Below are 18,907 nucleotides of genomic sequence, written 5' to 3'. Positions count from 1 at the left end.
CTACAGTGTGGGGAGCCTTGCGGAGTCCAGCAGAGTATTCCTACTTCTGCTGGGCCCAGGAAGCAATAATTAATGTAATGGAAAATTCCAGTTCACTGTAATTCTCTCCATAAAGCTTTTCACTTCTCTATGGACGGCACGGTGGCACAGTGGTTAGCACTGCTGCCTCACAGCGCCAGGGGCCCAGGTTCGATTCCCGGCTTGGCTCACTGTCTGTACGGAGTCTGCACATTCTCTCTGTATGTGCATGGGTTTCCTCTGGGTGTTCCAGTTTCCTCCCACCGTCCAAAAGACATACTGGTTAGGTGCATTGGCCGTGCTAACTTCTCCCTCAGTGTAACTGAACAGGCGACTAGGGGATTTTCACATTAACTTCAATGCAGTGTAAGCCTATTTGTGACAGTAATGAATAAACTTAAACTTATCTCTCTCCCTCTCTTGTTCTCTGCCTCTCTACACACTGAAATGCTTCCACAGCAATGAATTAACAAGGATGGTGTGTGGGTCTGTGCCCGATCGCGTGAGTAATGAGAAGTTGCGCGATGAAATCCAATTTATCGGTCGGTGAGAAGAGTAATATATTTCTGATAAAATGATGAACTGACAGTTGATTCTGGAGAATATTTCAGTGGTATTAACTGCTTTGAGTACACCACGAATCCAGGCTAGCAATCATTATTTGAATCACCCAATTAGTCTCTGAATTTTGCCAACTCAACTTGTTTCAAACGTATCAAAAATTTATCACTGAGGCCTCAGCACTGAAAGAGAATAAATCATGAGCTTTCCTTCGGCTAATGTTCTTCAGTGTTAATAAATCCTGATTAACACTCAAGTATGAAAGAAGTTATATATCATTCGATGTAATAAGGTTGCATTGAATGATGACTACTTCTCAGTCCTTGGGTACTTGTGAAAATCCTATCCCGGCAACTCTGAGGCTGCACGGGCTTGAGTGGAGAAAAAGGGTCACTCATCAGGAGCAAACTGAGGTTTGTGCAAGAGGTGGAGACTTCTGCCTCTGCAAAGGTGAAAGGTATTCTGGTGGGCATATCGAATCAAACTGGGCATGGACAGAGTAGATAGGGAGCAGCTGTTCCCCTTCGTTGAAGGGTCAGTTACGAGGGAACACAAGTTAAAAGTGAGGGGTGAGAGGGGGGAATGTGAAGAAAAACATTTTTACTCAGAGGGTGGTGATGGTCTGGAATGCACTGCCTGGGAGGTTGGTGGAGGCGGGATGCCTCACATCCTTGAAAAAGTACCTGGATGAGTACTTGGCACGTCATAACATTCAAGACTATGGGGCAAGTGCTGGCAAGTGGGATTAGGTGGGCAGCTCAGGGCCTTTCATGTGTCGGTGCAGTCTCGATGGGCTGAAGAGCCTCTTCTGTAGTATTCTGTGATTCTGTGAACATTTTCCCCACCTGTTCATAGTAGATAGAATACAGACTATGCTCAATGGAGAGGCGATGGCCTAGTGGTATTATCACCAGACTATTAATCCAGCAACTCAGCTAATGTTCTGGGGACCCGGGTTCAAATCCCTCCATGGCAGATGGGGGAATTTGAATTCAATTAAAAAAATCTAGAATTAAGAAGCTACTGATGAACCATTGCCAAATGTTGGAAAAACCCACCTTGTTCTCTAATGACCTTTAGGAAAGGAAATCTGCTGTCTTGATTTGGTCTGGCCTACTTGTGACTCCACAGCAATGTGGTTGACCCTCAACTGCCCTCTGAATGGCCTAGCAAACCACTCACTTTCAAAGAGCAACAAGGGATGGGCAATAAATGCTGACCAGCATGAATGAATAAATAAAAAGCCCATGCTTACAAAACCCAAAACAAAATGTCTCCTGTAGATATGAGTTGGTGACTGGGCAACACTTGCTGAACAATTCTGAGTCTGCTAATAGCTACACTAATAACCAATTTAAGATAAATTGAGCTCATAATGTGGCTCATTTATGCTTGCTAGAAATGACATACATTCATAGGCAGGGACTATTCTCTACAAACAAAAGAAATATGTTCAAATCTTACATCACTTTTGAATAACCCGGGAGCTTGGGAAACCTTTAGTTCCTCCATTATTTTCTCTATGGCAGTGCCTCAGCCAATTAGACTCAACTTGCCAGCCAATCAGTACCCTTTTTCTCCCGGAGTGTAAGTTGTTGTGATTGTTTGAAATTTGGCACTCTTGCGTTTGTCCTGATGAGTACAAGATGAAAAGCTTCGGCACCATGTCCCTCTTCCCAGCAATATTACCTTTTGCTCCAACACAAAAGACAATATTGTTTTGGTGGAGGTTGTGTCCTCTGGCTTCAGCAAAAAGGTGGCTATTTATTACTTTTAGTTGTGGGGGTTGTTGTTGAAGGATAGTGTGTTATATCTGTGCTGTCTTGCTGAGCTGGGTAATCTTGGGTTTAGTATGTATTTGCTTGACATTAACTTTCCATCGTGGTGAGATTTCTTTTTTGGTTGCTTGTCAAGAACTCAGATAGATTTGGGAAGTCAGAATTTGCTTGAGATTAAGTGGAGGGCAAGTTACAAATCCTGCATAGAGTCATCGAGGTTTACAGCATGGAAACAGGCCCTTCGGCCCAACTTGTCCATGCTGTCCTTTTTTTTTCAACCATTAAGCCAGTCCCAATTGCCCGCGTTTAGCCATACTCCTCTTTAACCATCTCACCCATGTAACTGTCTAAATGCTTTTTAAAAGACAAAATTGCATCCGCCTCTACCACTACCTCTGGCAGCTCATTCCGGACACTCACCACTCTGAAAAAATTGCCCCTCTGCATAAGTGGTCTCATTATACAGACCAGCCTCCCATTCATTAACTCTGTCTACACTTCCCGCTGCCTCGGCAAAGCAGCCAGCATAATCAAGGACCCCACGCACCCCGGACATTCTCTCTTCCATCTTCTTCCTTCGGGAAAAAGATACAAAAGTCTGAGGTCATGTACCAACCGACTCAAGAACAGCTCCTTCCCTGCTGCTGTCAGACTTTTGAATGGACTTGCCTTGCATTCAGTTGATCTTTCTCTACACCCTAGCTATGACTGTAACACTACATTCTGCACTCTCTCGTTTCCTTCTCTATGAATAGTATGTTTTGTCTGTATCGTGCGCAAGAAACAATACTTTTCACTGCATCCCAATACTTGTGACAATAATAAATCAAATCAAATCAAAAGTGACTCCACGGAACTGTCTTTTTTATGGGTGATATTAAACCACAGGTGAGTAAGGATTCCTTTCAGCTCATTCTTTAAAAGTTTATCAAATTAGTTTTAGTCATGAATCCTGCAGACATTTTTTATGATGCTTTTTTGAAAGAAAATACCCTATTTTAGAAACAAGATCCCCTCTTGCGTGTTTCCAAAAGTGGTGTTGTTTTCTTTTATTTTGGTGGCCATGTGACGTAACATTATGCTCGCTGTACTACCCACAGGTCAAATACTTTTGGAGTATTATAGCTGTACACCATTTTTAATCTGTCGCAGACACAGGTTCTATTGAGAAACTTAAGTGAAGACTATATATCACAATGAGGGACATCACTCGTGGGGAAACTGTAGTGTCCTCCTGCCTGGGCGGCACAGTGCCTCAGCCCAGGGACCGGGTTCGATTCCCGCCTTGGGTCACTGTCTGTGCAGAGTCTGCACGTTCTCCCCGTGTCTGCGTGGGTTTCCTCCAGGTACTCCAGTTTCCTCCCATAAGCATGAAAGACGTGCTGGTTAGGTGCATTGGCCATGCTAAATTCTCCCAGTGTTCCCGAACAGGCGCCGGAGTGTGGCAACTAGGGGATTTTCACAGTAACTTCATTAATGTAAGTCATAAATACTATAATACTCTGATACTAATAAATAAACAATAAAATAAATAAATAAAGTTATTAAATCAGTCGCCGAAGAGTAAGCACGCAGGTACAGCAGGCAGTCAAGAAGGCAAAAGGAATGTTGGAATTCATAGCGAGAGAATTTGAGTACAGGAATGGGGATGTACAGGGTGTTGGTGAGGCCATAACTTGGGAGTATTGTGTGCAGTTTTGGTGTCCTTATCGGAGGAAGGATGGCCTGGCTATAGAGGGAGTACAGCGCAGGTTTACCAGACTGACTCCTGGGATGGTAGGAATGTCATATGAGGAGAGACTAAGTTGTTTTTTTCTTTCTTCATTTGTGGGACATGGGCGGCGCTGGCTGGCCAGCATTTATTGCCCATCCCTAGTTACCCTTGGAGCGCAGTTGAGAGTCAACCACATTGCTGTGGCTCTGGAGTCACATGTAGACCAGACCAGGTAGGAATGGCAGATTTCCTTTCCTAAAGGACATTAGTGAACCAGATGGGTTTTTCTGACAATTGACAATGGTTTCATGGTCATCAGTAAGTTCTTAATTCCAGATATTTTTTATTGAATTCAAATCCCACTGTCTGCCGTGGCAGGATTCGAACCTGGGTCCCCAGAACATTAGCTGAGTTTCTGGATTAATAGTTTAGTGATAATACCACTAGGCCATCGCCTCCCCCAAAGGAGGATTAGGATTGTATTCAGTGGAGTTTAGAAGAGTGAAACTTATAAAATTCTAACAGGATTAGACAGGGTAGATTCAGAAAGAATGTTCCCAGTAGTGGGGGAGTCCAGAACTAGGGGTCATAGTTTGAGGATAAGGGGTAAACCTTTCATTATAGCTACAAGACTTTCTGAATCCTATAACCTACTGTATTCATAGCACAATGACAGTTAACACAAATCATTTTTTTGAAAGTCAATAATCGAACCATGATGCAGGTTTTATTTGCTCAAACTAACTGTTGCGCTCACATTGACTGGTGATCTCGGCAATTTATGCAACATTTCCAAAAATCTTCCACATTAGCAGGACATAAAAGGCACTCATGTACCATCTTCATATTTCTATTAACACGAAATTAGTCGAGTCCACACTTGCACTCCATATATAAACACAACCGCATTGAACATGCTGCCTTTAAAAAAAAACACTTTTGCAACAAAGGGTGCTATGTTTCTACATGCAGCCTGCGTACTTCATCTCCACTCACAGTGGGAGAATGCTTTCATTCAGCAGTATCACTGTTTTTGATTCCTGACTGCCTGGAACTGTAATAGACAGCTTTTGTGATTGTCTTAAATGTTCTGAACACATCAGTAAATCTCATTTATTTTTCCTCCCTTCAGCCGAGACCAAGGGAACAACAATATGATAGTGTTTCCAGTCTGCTGATGAGGAATGTACTGCAGGTACCTGGGGAACACTGGATATGACCACAATTCCGCAAGAAACTACAAAGAGTGGTGAATGAAGCTCAGTCCATCGCGCAAACCAGCCTCCCATCCATTGACACTGTCTACACTTCCCGCTGCCTTGGAAAAGCAACCAGCATAATCAAGGACCCCACGCACCCCGGACATTCTCTCTTCCACCTTCTTCCATTGGGAAAAAGATACAAAAGTCTGAGGTCAAGTACCAACCGACTCAAGAACAGCTTCTTCCACTGCTGCTGTCGGACTTTTGAATGGGTCTACCTTGCATCAAGTTGATCTTTCTCTACACCCTAGCTATGACTGTAACACTACATTCTGCACTCTCTTGTTTCCTTCTCTATGAATGGTGTGCTTTGTCTGTATAGCGCGCAAAAAACAATACTTTTCATTGTATGTTAATACATGTGACAATAATAAATCAAATCAAATCCTTCAATCAGATCATAGCCGAGCTGTGTATTAGCCCCATCTTCCTGCTTTTGCTTCATATTCCATGAGAAGACTTTGGCGGATAGGGTTAAAGAGAATCCTAAGGCGTTCTATAGGTATGTCAAGAACAGAAGGTTGGTTAGGGCAAGTTTAGGGCCAGTTATAGATGGCAGAGGGAAGTTATGTGTGGAACCGGAGGAGATTGGTGAAGCATTGAACCAATATTTCTCTTCGGTGTTCACGCAAGGGGACATGAATATAGCTGAGGAGGACACTGGGTTGCAAGGGAGTAGAATAGACAGTATTACAGTTGATAAGGAGGATGTGCAGGATATTCTGGAGGGTCTGAAAATAGATAAATCCCCTGGTCCAGATGGGATTTATCCAAGGATTCTCTGGGAGGCAAGAGAAGTGATTGCAGAGCCTCTGGCTCTGATCTTCAGGTCGTCGTTGGCCTCTGGTATAGTACCAGAAGATTGGAGGTTAGCGAATGTTGTCCCATTGTTTAAGAAGGGGAACAGAGACTTCCCCGGGAATTATAGACCGGTGAGTCTCACTTCTGTTGTCGGCAAGATGTTGGAAAAAATTATAAGGGATAGGATTTATAGTTATTTGGAGAGTAATGAATTGATAGGTGATAGTCAGCATGGTTTTGTGGCAGGTAGGTCGTGCCTTACTAACCTTATTGAGTTTTTTGAGAAAGTGACCAAGGAGGTGGATGGGGGCAAGGCAGTGGACGTGGTATATATGGATTTTAGTAAGGCGTTTGATAAGGTTCACCATGGTCGGCTTCTGCAGAAAATGCAGATGTATGGGATTGGGGGTGATCTAGGAAATTGGATCAGGAATTGGCTAGCGGATAGGAAACAGAGGGTGGTGGTTGATAGTAAATATTCATCATGGAGTGCGGTTACAAGTGGTGTACCTCAGGGATCTGTTTTGGGGCCACTGCTGTTTGTAATATTTATTAATGATCTGGATGAGGGTATAGTTGGGTGGATTAGCAAATTTGCTGATGACACCAAAGTCGGTGGTGTGGTAGACAGTGAGGAAGGGTGTCGTAGTTTGCAGGAAGACTTAGACAGGTTGCAAAGTTGGGCCGAGAGGTGGCGGATGGAGTTTAATGCGGAGAAGTGTGAGGTAATTCACTTTGGTAGGAATAACAGATGTGTTGAGTATAGGGCTAACGGGAGGACTTTGAATAGTGTGGAGGAGCAGAGGGATCTAGGTGTATGTGTGCATAGATCCCTGAAAGTTGGGAATCAAGTAGATAAGGTTGTTAAGAAGGCATATGGTGTCTTGGCGTTTATTGGTAGGGGGATTGAATTTAGGAGTCGTAGCGTTATGTTGCAACTGTACACAACTCTGGTGCGGCCGCACTTGGAGTACTGTGTGCAGTTCTGGTCCCCACATTACAGGAAGGATGTGGAGGCTTTGGAGAGGGTGCAGAGGAGGTTTACCAGGATGTTGCCTGGTATGGAGGGGAGATCCTATGAGGAGAGGCTGAGGGATTTGGGATTGTTTTCGCTGGAAAGGCGGCGGCTAAGAGGGGATCTTATTGAAACATATAAGATGATTAGAGGTTTAGATAGGGTGGATAGTGATAGCCTTTTTCCTCTGATGGAGAAATCCAGCACGAGGGGGCATGGCTTTAAATTGAGGGGGGGTAGTTATAGAACCGATGTCAGGGGTAGGTTCTTTACCCAGAGGGTGGTGAGGGATTGGAATGCCCTGCCAGCATCAGTAGTAAATGCGCCTAGTTTGGGGGCGTTTAAGAGATCCGTAGATAGGTTCATGGACGAAAAGAAATTGGTTTAGGTTGGAGGGTCACAGTTTTTTTTTTTAACTGGTCGGTGCAACATCGTGGGCCGAAGGGCCTGTTCTGCGCTGTAATGTTCTATGTTCTATGTTCTATGTTCTATGATACCCTCACTGGACAAAGTCTATTGTTTTCAGGGTTGGAAGCTACCATTGTCCTCGGACCATAACCCTTTGTAGTGAGGTGTCTGAACTCCCACCCTTTCTGTGAGAAATCTCCTCCTGATTTTGCCTCGCTGTAAATGAAATATTATGGCCCTTTGTTCTTGGCCAGAGGAAATTGTTTCTCTGTTAAATCGTTTTAAAATTGTGAATACCTTGGGTTAAATCTTACCAAAAAAAAATGGCAGAATGTTCATCTCCAGAGATGATGTGGAGTTGCCGGCGGTGGACTAGGGTGGGCACAGTAAGAAGTCTCACACCACCAGGTTAAAGTCCAACAGGTTTATTTGGTAGCACGAGCTTTCGGAGCATTGCTCCTTCATCAGGTGAGTGGAGGTAGGTTCACCAACACGGCATAAGTAATTAAAAGACACAATTGCAAGATAATTACAAATTGGAATGTGAATTCTGTAATTACCTTACAGTTGTGTCTTTGCCAATATATGCCGTGTTGGTGAACCTACCTCCAGTCACCTGATGAAGGAGCAGCACTCCGAAAGCTCCTGATTCCAAATAGACCTGTTGAACTTTGGCCTGGTGTTGTGAGACTTCTTACCATCTCCAGAGAAACCATCATACAGTAAACAGGCCCTAATTTCTGTTCAGAGATTGGGTGCCATCTTTAAAAGGTGCCCTGATCATAACCTGAGTACCCACTCCATCCAGTCCACCATGGAAGTGTCAGGGGGCCCCCACACCGATCGGAGTCGGAACCTTTCTCCCCCCTCACCACCAATCATTGGCACCTATCTACCTCCTATATCCCCCCCCCAACACACACTCTGAGCCAGCACCCACATCCACCACCCACTCCTCCCCCCACCCCCCTTCCCACCCCCAATGTCCATTGCTGGCATCCCCTGCTCCTCCGTCTGCTCCCAGCCACCACCGAATCCCAATGAATCTCCCGCCCTCATTAGGCTCCCAATGGGCCCGCCCCTTGACACAGGCTGACATTGTCAGGTTGGCATAGTGCCAACTCGTGCCAATGGGCAATGCCAGGGGGCATTATCAGGCCATTTCCCAGCTATGTACCTCTTCTCCAGGGGCTTTACTTACCTTTATGCCCCCTGGGGGGACCTCCACGAACAGTTCATATCTAGGTGAACCGGTTGTAAATGGTGTTGGTTGGCTGTCACGTTGGTGTCTGCTGAATATCCGGTTAGGTGGCAGGGGGCGGGGGGGGGGGGGTGTGGGGCATGTACAAGTCCCTGAGAGAGTGCTCACTAATGCCAAGCTCAGGCATTAGAATGAGCTTTCTGTGGCCCATGGCATGTTTCACGCCACTCCACTGCTAATATCAGAAATTGGAAACTCGCCAGTGCGAATCGCACTCTCTGGATTTTGAGCACGCACCGCCATTCCCGCAGACGGAGAATGCGGGCTCAAAAACTCCTCCATCTTTTCTACTCAACAGCATACAAGCCTGGTTTCTCAATCTGTCCTTGATATTTAACTCTCTACGCCTGTGCAAGATGAGCGAGGATTCTCCTCCCATATTCAGCCTCAATGTCCGGTGAAGCAGTCCACTCGCACGTGATCACTAACCTACTGGATCAGCAGAGAAGTTGCAAAGACTGGTTTAGTTGCTCAGCGAGTAACCAGGCCAACAGTTTAGATCAAGCCCAAGCTGGTGTGCAATGCTCTTTCTCATCAGCTTGGACCTTGTTTGTCTCTCTTGTGGGGGACCATGAATTGGATTCAATTTGAATTTGAATTGTTTTTTGGAGCAAGCGAGGAATGGATTTGGGTTGACACGCTCCGCTCTGTGCATTGGCTGTCTAACTTTAAGAATGGAGTAAAAAAATATAAACAAAATCTGTCAGAGGCTAAGATAACTTGAGTGGAAGTCTTATACGGGATTCCACTACAGCCTTTCCCGGAAATACTTTCCCAATATCAAAATACCCCTGAGCATTTCAGTGCTGTTTTATTTCAGAGTGTACCTCGCTCTCAGTATGAAGCCCTTGATAATAATTTTGTGCATTATCTCATTCCTGTACTCGGTCTCATCATTGTTTCAGTTGCTTGTTTGAGATGCTTCAGATTCTTCAGTTGCTTCATCAATGGCGTTGCTCCCATCAGAAGGTCAGAAGTGGGGATGTTCATGGGGAGGACGTGCAGACTTCCACACACACACAGTGACTGTGACCCAAGCCGGGAATTGAGCCCGGGTCCCTGGCGCTGTGAGGCAGCAGTGCTAACCACTGTGCCACCCACTACATACATCGCTGTCCCTTGACTGTCACTCGGTCAAATTCCTGGGACTCCCTCCCGAACAGCATGGTGGATGTACCTGCATCTCATGGGACTGCAGCAACTCAAGAAGGCGGCTTCCCACCACCTTCACAAGGGCAGTAAATGGTGGCCTAGCCAGAGACATCCCTATCCCGTGAATGAATATTTTAAAGGACTTATACATAGAATCATAGAAACCCTACAGTACAGAAAGAGGCCATTTGGCCCATCAAGTCTGCACCAACCACAATCCCACCCAGGCCCTACCCCCATATCCCTACATATTTTACCCACTAATCCCTCTAACCTACGCATCTCAGGACACTAAGGGGCAATTTTAGCATGGCCAATCAACCTCATCCGCACATCTTTGGACTGTGGGAGGAAACCGGAGCACCCGGAGGAAACCCACGCAGACACGAGGAGAATGTGCAAACTCCACACAGACAGTGACCCAAGCCGGGAATTGAACCCAGGTCCCTGGAGCTGTGAAGCAGCAGTGCTAACCACTGTGCTATCGTGCCGCTCAGCTATCACCAGAGAAAGGTACAGACTCACACATCCTCACACTTGCTAGCACCGGGGAGGTCAGGGATGTCGTTCAGTGGATACAGGAGAAATTAGCCATCCTTCCATGAGTTATTCCATGATGGTTCATATAGTTAACAATGTACCAGAGCACAAAAACACTACATTGGCTGCTTGCACAGATCAGGCGCTGAGACCAGCAAAGAACGGGGAAAAGAAACAATATTTTACCTCAGAGAAAACCGACTAATTAAAATGAAAACTGATACAGCTTTGGACTTGTGACTGGAGTCATGATCCCTCACGAAAGTATGGTGTTGGATATATTTTGTGAATTCAGGTTTACAGTAAGAAAAGCTTCAGGGGAATTTGCAAGGAAAGTATCTTTCCATAAGAGCTCCCAGCTATGCTTACCGTGCTCCGTACCAGAGATCAAAGCATTATCTGGAGTTTAATCTCATCTGATGTTTTGATCTCCTTTTAATTTGGGAAAGTCATCCATCTAACGAGCAGGGGATTATTTTCCCCGAGCTTTTTAAACAATTGTAGAAGGCTGAATAAATATATATTGTTCCAAGTATAAGAAATGGAATTCCAGCAATGGGGAACTGAAGGGTGTTTTTCACTTTAATCTACTGTATTGTGATGTTTAACAACTTTTGTTAACGGATGACTCGTTTGCCTGGGACCGTACAGTACGAGGGATGAGGGATGAGAAATGCATTGAAAGTTAAGCATGCGTGTTTGAAACTCAGACATCCACAAAGGGCTGACATCTCCGGGCAGTCTTCATGCAGCTGAACCCTGACTGAAAAGCTGGCTGAGCCTCATCTCCAGGCTAGCGTTTAAAAGCAAGCTAAGCTGCTGGGTACGTATCATGTACCACCAAAGGGCACATTAACTATGGCTAATGCAGCTTAATTATCAACCTATCCCAAACCACAGTTTATAGACCAAGATACTAACATAGAAACATAGGAGAAAGGAGCAGGAGGAGGCCATTTGGCCCTTTGAGCCTGCTCTCCCATTCATCACGATCATGGCTCAATAGCTTAATCCTGCTTTCTCCCCCTAACCTTTGATCCCATTCGCCCCACGTGCTACATCCAGCCGCCTCTTGAATATATTCAATGTTTTGGCATCAACTACTCTCTGTGGTAATGAATTCCACAGGCTCACCACTCTTTGGGTGAAGAAATGTCTCCTCATCTCTGTCCTAAATGGTCTACCTCAAATCCTCAGACTGTGACCCCTGGTTCTGGACACACCCATCATTGGGAACATCCCGCCTGCATCTACCCTGTCTAGTCCTGTTCTTCATCTTCTAGATACTGTTCTTCATGGTACATCTATTCCCTCTCTTTATTGTACCTTGCTGTGTGCAAATTGGCTCACCCACTTCATAGAAACATACAATCCCTACAGTGCAGAAGGAGGCCATTTGGTCCATCGAGACTGCACCGACTACAATCCCACCCAGGCCCAAATCCCGTAACCCCACTTATTTACCCTGCTAATCCCCCTGACACTAAGGGGTAATTTAGCATGGCCAATCAACCTAACCTGTGGACTGTGGGAGGAAACCAGAGCACCTGGAGGAAACCCACGCAGACACTGGGAGAATGTGCAAACTCCACACAGACAGTAATCCAAGCCGGGAATCAAACCCAAGTCCCCGGCACTGTGAGGCAGCAGTGCTAACCACTGTGCCGCCCATTCTGATGTTACTGTAATGCCTGCTTGGTTGTTGACTGTGAAGCACTTTACGACAAACTGGAAGGTGCAAGATAAAACACCAAGTATTTATAAAAAGCTAGAGATAGTAGCTCTCTGCCTTCTCCCACCCCCTCCTCCCCACTCCCACAGCGTGAGCCAGCATCATCCTCCACCACTACCTCCCAATATCCCCCCCTCTCCTCCGCCCCCCCCACCATGGCCATCGCCAGCATTCCCTGCTCCTCGTCTGCTCCCAGACACCGCCACATCTAAATGACTCCCCCCTTCCCATGAGGCTCCAAACGGGCCCACCCCTCTGCCAGGCTGGCACTGCCTAGCAAGGCAGTCAGTACCAAGGGCAGTCAGGAATGACGCCAAATGCTGACCTCGCCAGCAATGCTCACATCAGATGAAAGAACAAATAATTTAAAAAATTACCACACATCCATCTTCATACTCTGTCTGAGCTAACGTTACTGGTTATGTGTGGTACTAAAAGTTATGTGTAGGGGTGGAGGGGACTGGGAAGAGTTTGGGCTGTTGACTCTATGACATAACGGGCTAAATTGCTCCTTAGTGTCCCAAGAGGTGTAGGCTAGAAACATAGAAGATAGGAGCAGGAGGCCATTCGGCCCTTCGAGTCTGCCCCGCCATTCATCACGATCATGGCTGATTGTCCAACTCAATAGCCGAATCCTGCTTTCCTCCCATAAGCTTTGGTCCCGTTCGCCCCAAGTGCCAAAGGTAGCTGCCTCTTGAATACATTCAATGTTTTGACATCAGTCACTTTCTGTTAGATGGATTGGTGATGGTAGATGTGTGGGAATAGGGGGATAGGGTTGGAGAAAGGGCCTGACAGTGACATCTTCCCCGTAACTCTGCGCAGACTCAATAAGTCGAATGGCCTCCTTCTGCATTATGGGGATTCTATGAAATAAAATAATTCACAAAGTGATTGGATTCAAACAGCCCTGAAAGGATAGTTCAGTGGCCATTGTGTGGCTTAGCCTTCTACATTCCACACACATTGCTTGATTGTATTAAATGTTACGTTAACAATTGCGTGGTGAACCGATGCATAATTATTAAATGAGCACTGTCTGCAGGGAGACCTCCTCCAAACTCTGCTTCTCAGTTATGTCAGGCTTTCCCATAACAAGGAGCCAGTGAAAGTCTGATCAGTTTCGGGTGGCGCAGTAGCACAGTGGTTAGCACTGCTTCTTCACAACGCCAGGGACCCGGGTTCGATTCCCGGTTTGGGTCACTGCCTATGTGGAGTTTGCACGCTCTCTCCGTGTCTGCGTGGGTTTCTTCCGGGTGCTCTGGTTTCCTCCCACAGTCCGAAAGACGTGCTGGTTAGGTGCAGTGACCCGAACAAGCGCCGGAGTGTGGCGACCAGGGGAATTTCACAGTAACTTCATTGCAGTGTTAATGTAAGCCTTACTTGTGACTAATACATAAACTTTACTTTAAACGTTACAATGACAGCACTGACAGAGTATCTTTGGTTTAGACTTACAGCTCACCTACTGGCCTCTTCCATGGAGAGGTTTAATGTCAGCTTCAGTGAAAATTATTGACATGTTGCTGCAAAGAGCAGCAAAGGTTATCACGTTACAAATAAAAGATGGCTTTACATGCTGCTACATGTGAGCATGCAGGGAAGAGAAACATCTACAGCTGCTGCTGCTGGAGTACTCCCCAGGTTGTGGGTGAAGCAATTGAGAGAGAATCATTAATGGAATAGCTGATGGCTCAACAGATGTGCCCTGGAATCCAAAACAGTCCGATTAATCCGACAGATATGCCTAAAACCCAATGAGATCATCTCATCCACTCATTCTGTGTCAGCTTTGAGCATTTGGCAGGGAAAGTCCAAAACGTTTACATGTAAACCACACTTAATCACCATTTTTAATTGGGGAAATAATGGTGATTTTTCTTTTGTTCTTTAATTTTACATTATCAGTAAATTTATATTCATCCAGAGGAATCTAACACATTCATTTTCAGCATCAAGTATGTTGTGCAGCTTTAAGGTTGCATAGTTGTAATACACTACAGCACCATTAGATGTCACTGTTTAGTCATGGGCAGAAGGATTTCATTCAATCCAACGCCAAAAGACTGAGCAGCCACAATAGCCATTAAATGTGCTTCTTTGTGATTTTCTTAATCAACAGTTGCCTGCGTTATGCTTCTTAGACTTTTCCTAGCGTCGCAGGTGCCAGCTGTTGTCAAGTGGTTGGCCCTGTTGCCCCAGAGCTATCAGGTCACGGCTGAGAATCCCACTCCAGGAGTTTGTGCACGTTGTCCACAGTGCTGCACTGTCAGAGGTGTCGTCTTTTGGGTCGGACACTAAGCAAGATGCTGCTTGCCTTCTGAGGAGGATGTAGAAGATCCCGTGGCACTGACTGGAAGAAGAGCAGGGGAGTTTCTCTCAGTGTCCTAGCCATTATTTTATCCCCCCCACCCTCAACAAAACATCACTAAAACAGATGATTTGGTGATAAATGTTATTGTTGTCTGTGGGACCTTGTCGTGCACAAGTTGGCTACTGCATTTCCCACATTACAACAGTGACTACTCTTCCAAAATTGGGGAGGCGACTAATCCAAAGACTCAGGGTAATGCTCTGGGGATCCGGGTTCAAATCCTGCCGCGACAGATGGTTAAATTCAAATTCAATTAAAAAATCTGAAATTAAAAGTCTAACGATGACCATGAAACCATTGTCGTAAAAACCCATCTGGTTCACTAATGTCCTTTAGGGAAGGAAATCTACTGTCCTTACCTGGTCTGGCCTACATGTGACTCCAGACCCACAGCAATATGGTCAACTCTTAACTGCCCTCTAAAATGGAGGGCAATTAGGGATGGACAACGAATGCTGTCCAGCCAGCAACGCCAACATCCCATGAACAAATATATTAAAAAAGTTTGACAATGAAGTGCTTGAGGACATCCTGAGGTTGTGAAAAGTGCTATATAAATGCAAGTTATACTGTCCTTTCAATACAAAATGTAGCTTTCATAAGCAAGCCCTCAGTCTGTGAATTGAAATATCATTGATGTGTGAATAATTCGTATAAGGTCAATAGTGAACCCTTTACAATTGGTGTATATACTGGAAATAGTGTGTGTTATTAATGTGGCTTAAAAATCTCTCTGAACTCATGAAGGGTTATCATCATCCCTAATCGTTAACTCTGTTTCTCTCTCCCCACAGATGTTGCTTGACTAGCTGAATATTTCCAACATTTTCTATAGGTCCCCCACCATAGTTAGTGCAGAACAGAATCATAAAATTCCTACAGTGCAGAAGGAGGCCATTCAGCCCATCGAGCCTGCACTGACAACAATCCCACCCAGGCCCTCTCCCATAACCCCATGTATTTACCCCACTAATCTCCCTGACACTAAGGGGGCAATTTAGCATGGCCAATCCACCCAACCCGCACAATTTCTGGACTGTGGGAGGAAACCGGAGCACCCGGAGGAAATGCCCAAGCAGACACGGGGAGAACGTGCAGCCTGCAAACAGACAGTTACCAAGGTCGGAATTGAACCCGGGTCTCTGGAGCTGTGAGGCAGCAGTGCTAACCACTGTGCCAACGTGCCGCCCTGCATGTTAAAATTGCAATATTGCAAATTAAGTTTGTTTGGAGCATTTAAAAAATCCGTGGAATTTTGAACTGAATTTTATTTGTTATTGTTAGTTTATTTGTGGCGGGTATAATTAGCAATGATCTGGAATACTGTGCTTCAGTGACCAAGTAAACCAAATTCCAGTTTTATCACGTGGGATTCTGGAATTTTCACCAGCGCGCTGGGGATTGCCATCTCGTGATTCTGTTCATTTTTCTGTTAAACTGCAAATTGACGTCAAGTTTGCTCTTTTTCTCATCAGGAACCGGTCTGCTTTGTCACTTCACTTGTCTGAAGACTCTACCTGAGTAATAAAGATACTTGGCCCAGCGGTCATCATACTGGACTGATAATCCAGAGGTAATCCCGCTGGAAATTAAGACCCCGTAACCCCTGGTTTCTGATTGAACAATGGAGGCAAAAAAGCACCAATTTGTTGGGCTTTACCCCTTGATTCCCCAAAGGTTAAATGCATCCGATCCTGATAGCGAAGAACATTTTTAAGTTTAAGCTTTAAAGTTTATTTATTAGTGTCACAAGTAGGCTTTACATTAACACTGCAATGAAGTTACTGTGAAAATTGCACAGTGGCTAGTACTGCTGTCTCACAATGCCAGGGACCCGGGTTCAATTCCAGCCTCGGGTCACTGTCTGTGTGGAGTCTGCATGTTCTCCTCATGTCTGCGTGGGTTTCCTCCGGGTGCTCCGGTTTCCTCCCACAGTCCAAAGACGTGTGGGTTAGGTTGATTGGCTAAATTGACCTTTATAGTGTCAGGGGGAATTAACAGGGTAAATATGTAGGGTTACGGGAATAGGGCCTGGGTTGGATTGTGGTCGGTGCAGACTCTATGGGCTGAATGGCCTCCTTCTGCACTGTAGGAATTCTATGATTCTATGAAAATCCCCCAATTGCCACACTCTGGCGCCTGTTCGGGTACACTGAGGGAGAATTTAGCATGGCCAATGCACCTAACCAGCATAGCTTTCGGACTGTGGGAGGAAACCGGAGCACCCAGAGGAAACGGGGAGAACATGCAGACTCCACACAGACAGTGACCCAGGCCACCGTGCCGCTCCCAACATTAATCAGCTAGTTTAGTTTTTAAACAAGAATCCACTGATTTTTCACGGCCATTTTCTGGTGCTATCTCCATAAACCTTTTCCACAACATTGCAAGTTCAGTTTCCCATGGTGGCGCCTGCATTCATGACCTCCTGGGGGCAGTGGGAGGGGGGAAATGGTTAAGTATCAGAACCATTAAGCTGCCTTACATCTTCATTCAAACAGCGATAATCACCAGGAATAGTAGGCATTAGGGGCATTCATAAGACGATAGACTGCCAGACTGTAAGATTGCCCTGTTGGTGGGTTGAGCTTCTTATCACTGATCTCTCTATATTCTTTAGAACATTATATACAGCAGCAATTGGTTTTATTCAAGTAAAAATACTATTCTTTGACAATGCATTCAAATTGTACGTGATTGTTTGGTTATAAATTCATTTCGCAGCAATAGCTGGCACTTTGATTTTTTTGCTTCCATTTTCTGCAAAATTCTGCAGAATTGCTAATTATCTTCTCCCAGGCTGTGAGAAACAGTAACTGCACTTAAAAAAGATTTCTGCCTCAAGTTTTTTTGTCACTCAGCCAAACCAAACCTCTGTAAGCCCTCGAGAAAACAAGCAGGCCGATTCATTTTTATTAGTCTCCTCGTTGTTTTTATTGGACTTCACGGAGCGAGGGAGAGCCGTGTTGTCAAATGAAGATGTATAGGGGAGATGCATGCAAGATAAGGGTTCTTAGTCTTAAAAAAGCATGCTGTGGCCCCGTTCCAGTGCTCACACGTGCTGGCAGTAAGCTCGGGCAGCTCTTTCTAACTCGTTTCAATTTTACAGAAAACTGAAGCCTGGAATTTGCATACCGGAGCCATCTTTCATCGTCCAGAGATAAAGAAAACAAGAAGAGATTGTATGTGGCCAAACAGACCAAGAATGAATGATTTGGGTACGAGTAAATGGTGTTCATGACCACAGTCAAGATGATTCATTTGAAGGGTTTCATTAAGTACTGAGAACCCATCTGTTTCATACCAAGAGTTAAAAGCATATTTAATGCAAGACTTATCAAAGTAATGTTTCATAAGGCACTGAGGCTATTGCTTTCCCCTGTACCAGAGAGTAAAATAATTCCCCATGTCACTTCTAGCCTGGTTCTACAATTAATAAGTAGCGTCAGTCCAGTCATCCTGACAACTGCACCATCAAAAACACAGAACAGAATATGGGAAGAGCTCAATGTAATGTTCTCTGTATTCCTGTCCATTTTCAATCAGTCTTATCTTTATCCTGTGTCTCTGACGATGAGCTGATACCACTTCCGTAGTACAGAAGGTTAAAAGCTTTGGTAGAACGAATTGGAAAAGACTACTTCCTGGGATCGGGGATGAGGGAAAGGGGGTCTTCAATTTAAAATGATCACCAGGCAATCGGGGAGACAGATTAGGGGACCCAGAGGGTTTTGCAGCACGGATTGCTTTGCCACAGTCGGGAAAGAGAGTGATGTTCGTTTTGAGTAAAGTTGGATAAATAGCTGAAGATGAAGAAGATACAAAGCTGTGGAAAGAAACCAAGGCAATGGGATTTATTTTGTATTTCTCGGGCAAAGAGACAACACAGACGTGAAGGACCGAACAGTCTCCTTTTTGCTGTAAATTTCGACAATTTGCTTTTCAGGTGCAGAAGAGTGAGAGTGATGTAGACGAGACACATCACAGGATGAAGAAGACCCTGTGGTCTGTCTTATCATGTGGTATATTTACCCGCTGTGAACCTTGACTGAAGCTCTCTGGTTCTCCCTGTGTTCTGCTTGGTCCATCTCATCATGCAATATACTTACTCATTGAGCCATTACTGAAGCCCCCTATGGTTCACCCTGTGCTCCCACCATCTCAGAGGAGACGCAAATCAAAAGTATAGTCCTGTTTGATCTCTAATCTGTTTTACGGGTGATCACAGCTCTCCCCTGGAAGTGTGAAATGAACCTGCCTTTTGACCAATATACAACAAATAACAGGCTAG

The sequence above is a fragment of the Mustelus asterias genome, chromosome 1, assembly GCF_964213995.1.
Source record: "Mustelus asterias chromosome 1, sMusAst1.hap1.1, whole genome shotgun sequence".
NCBI classification, from domain to species: domain Eukaryota; kingdom Metazoa; phylum Chordata; class Chondrichthyes; order Carcharhiniformes; family Triakidae; genus Mustelus; species Mustelus asterias.
Note: the sequence above shows the minus strand (reverse complement) of the source record.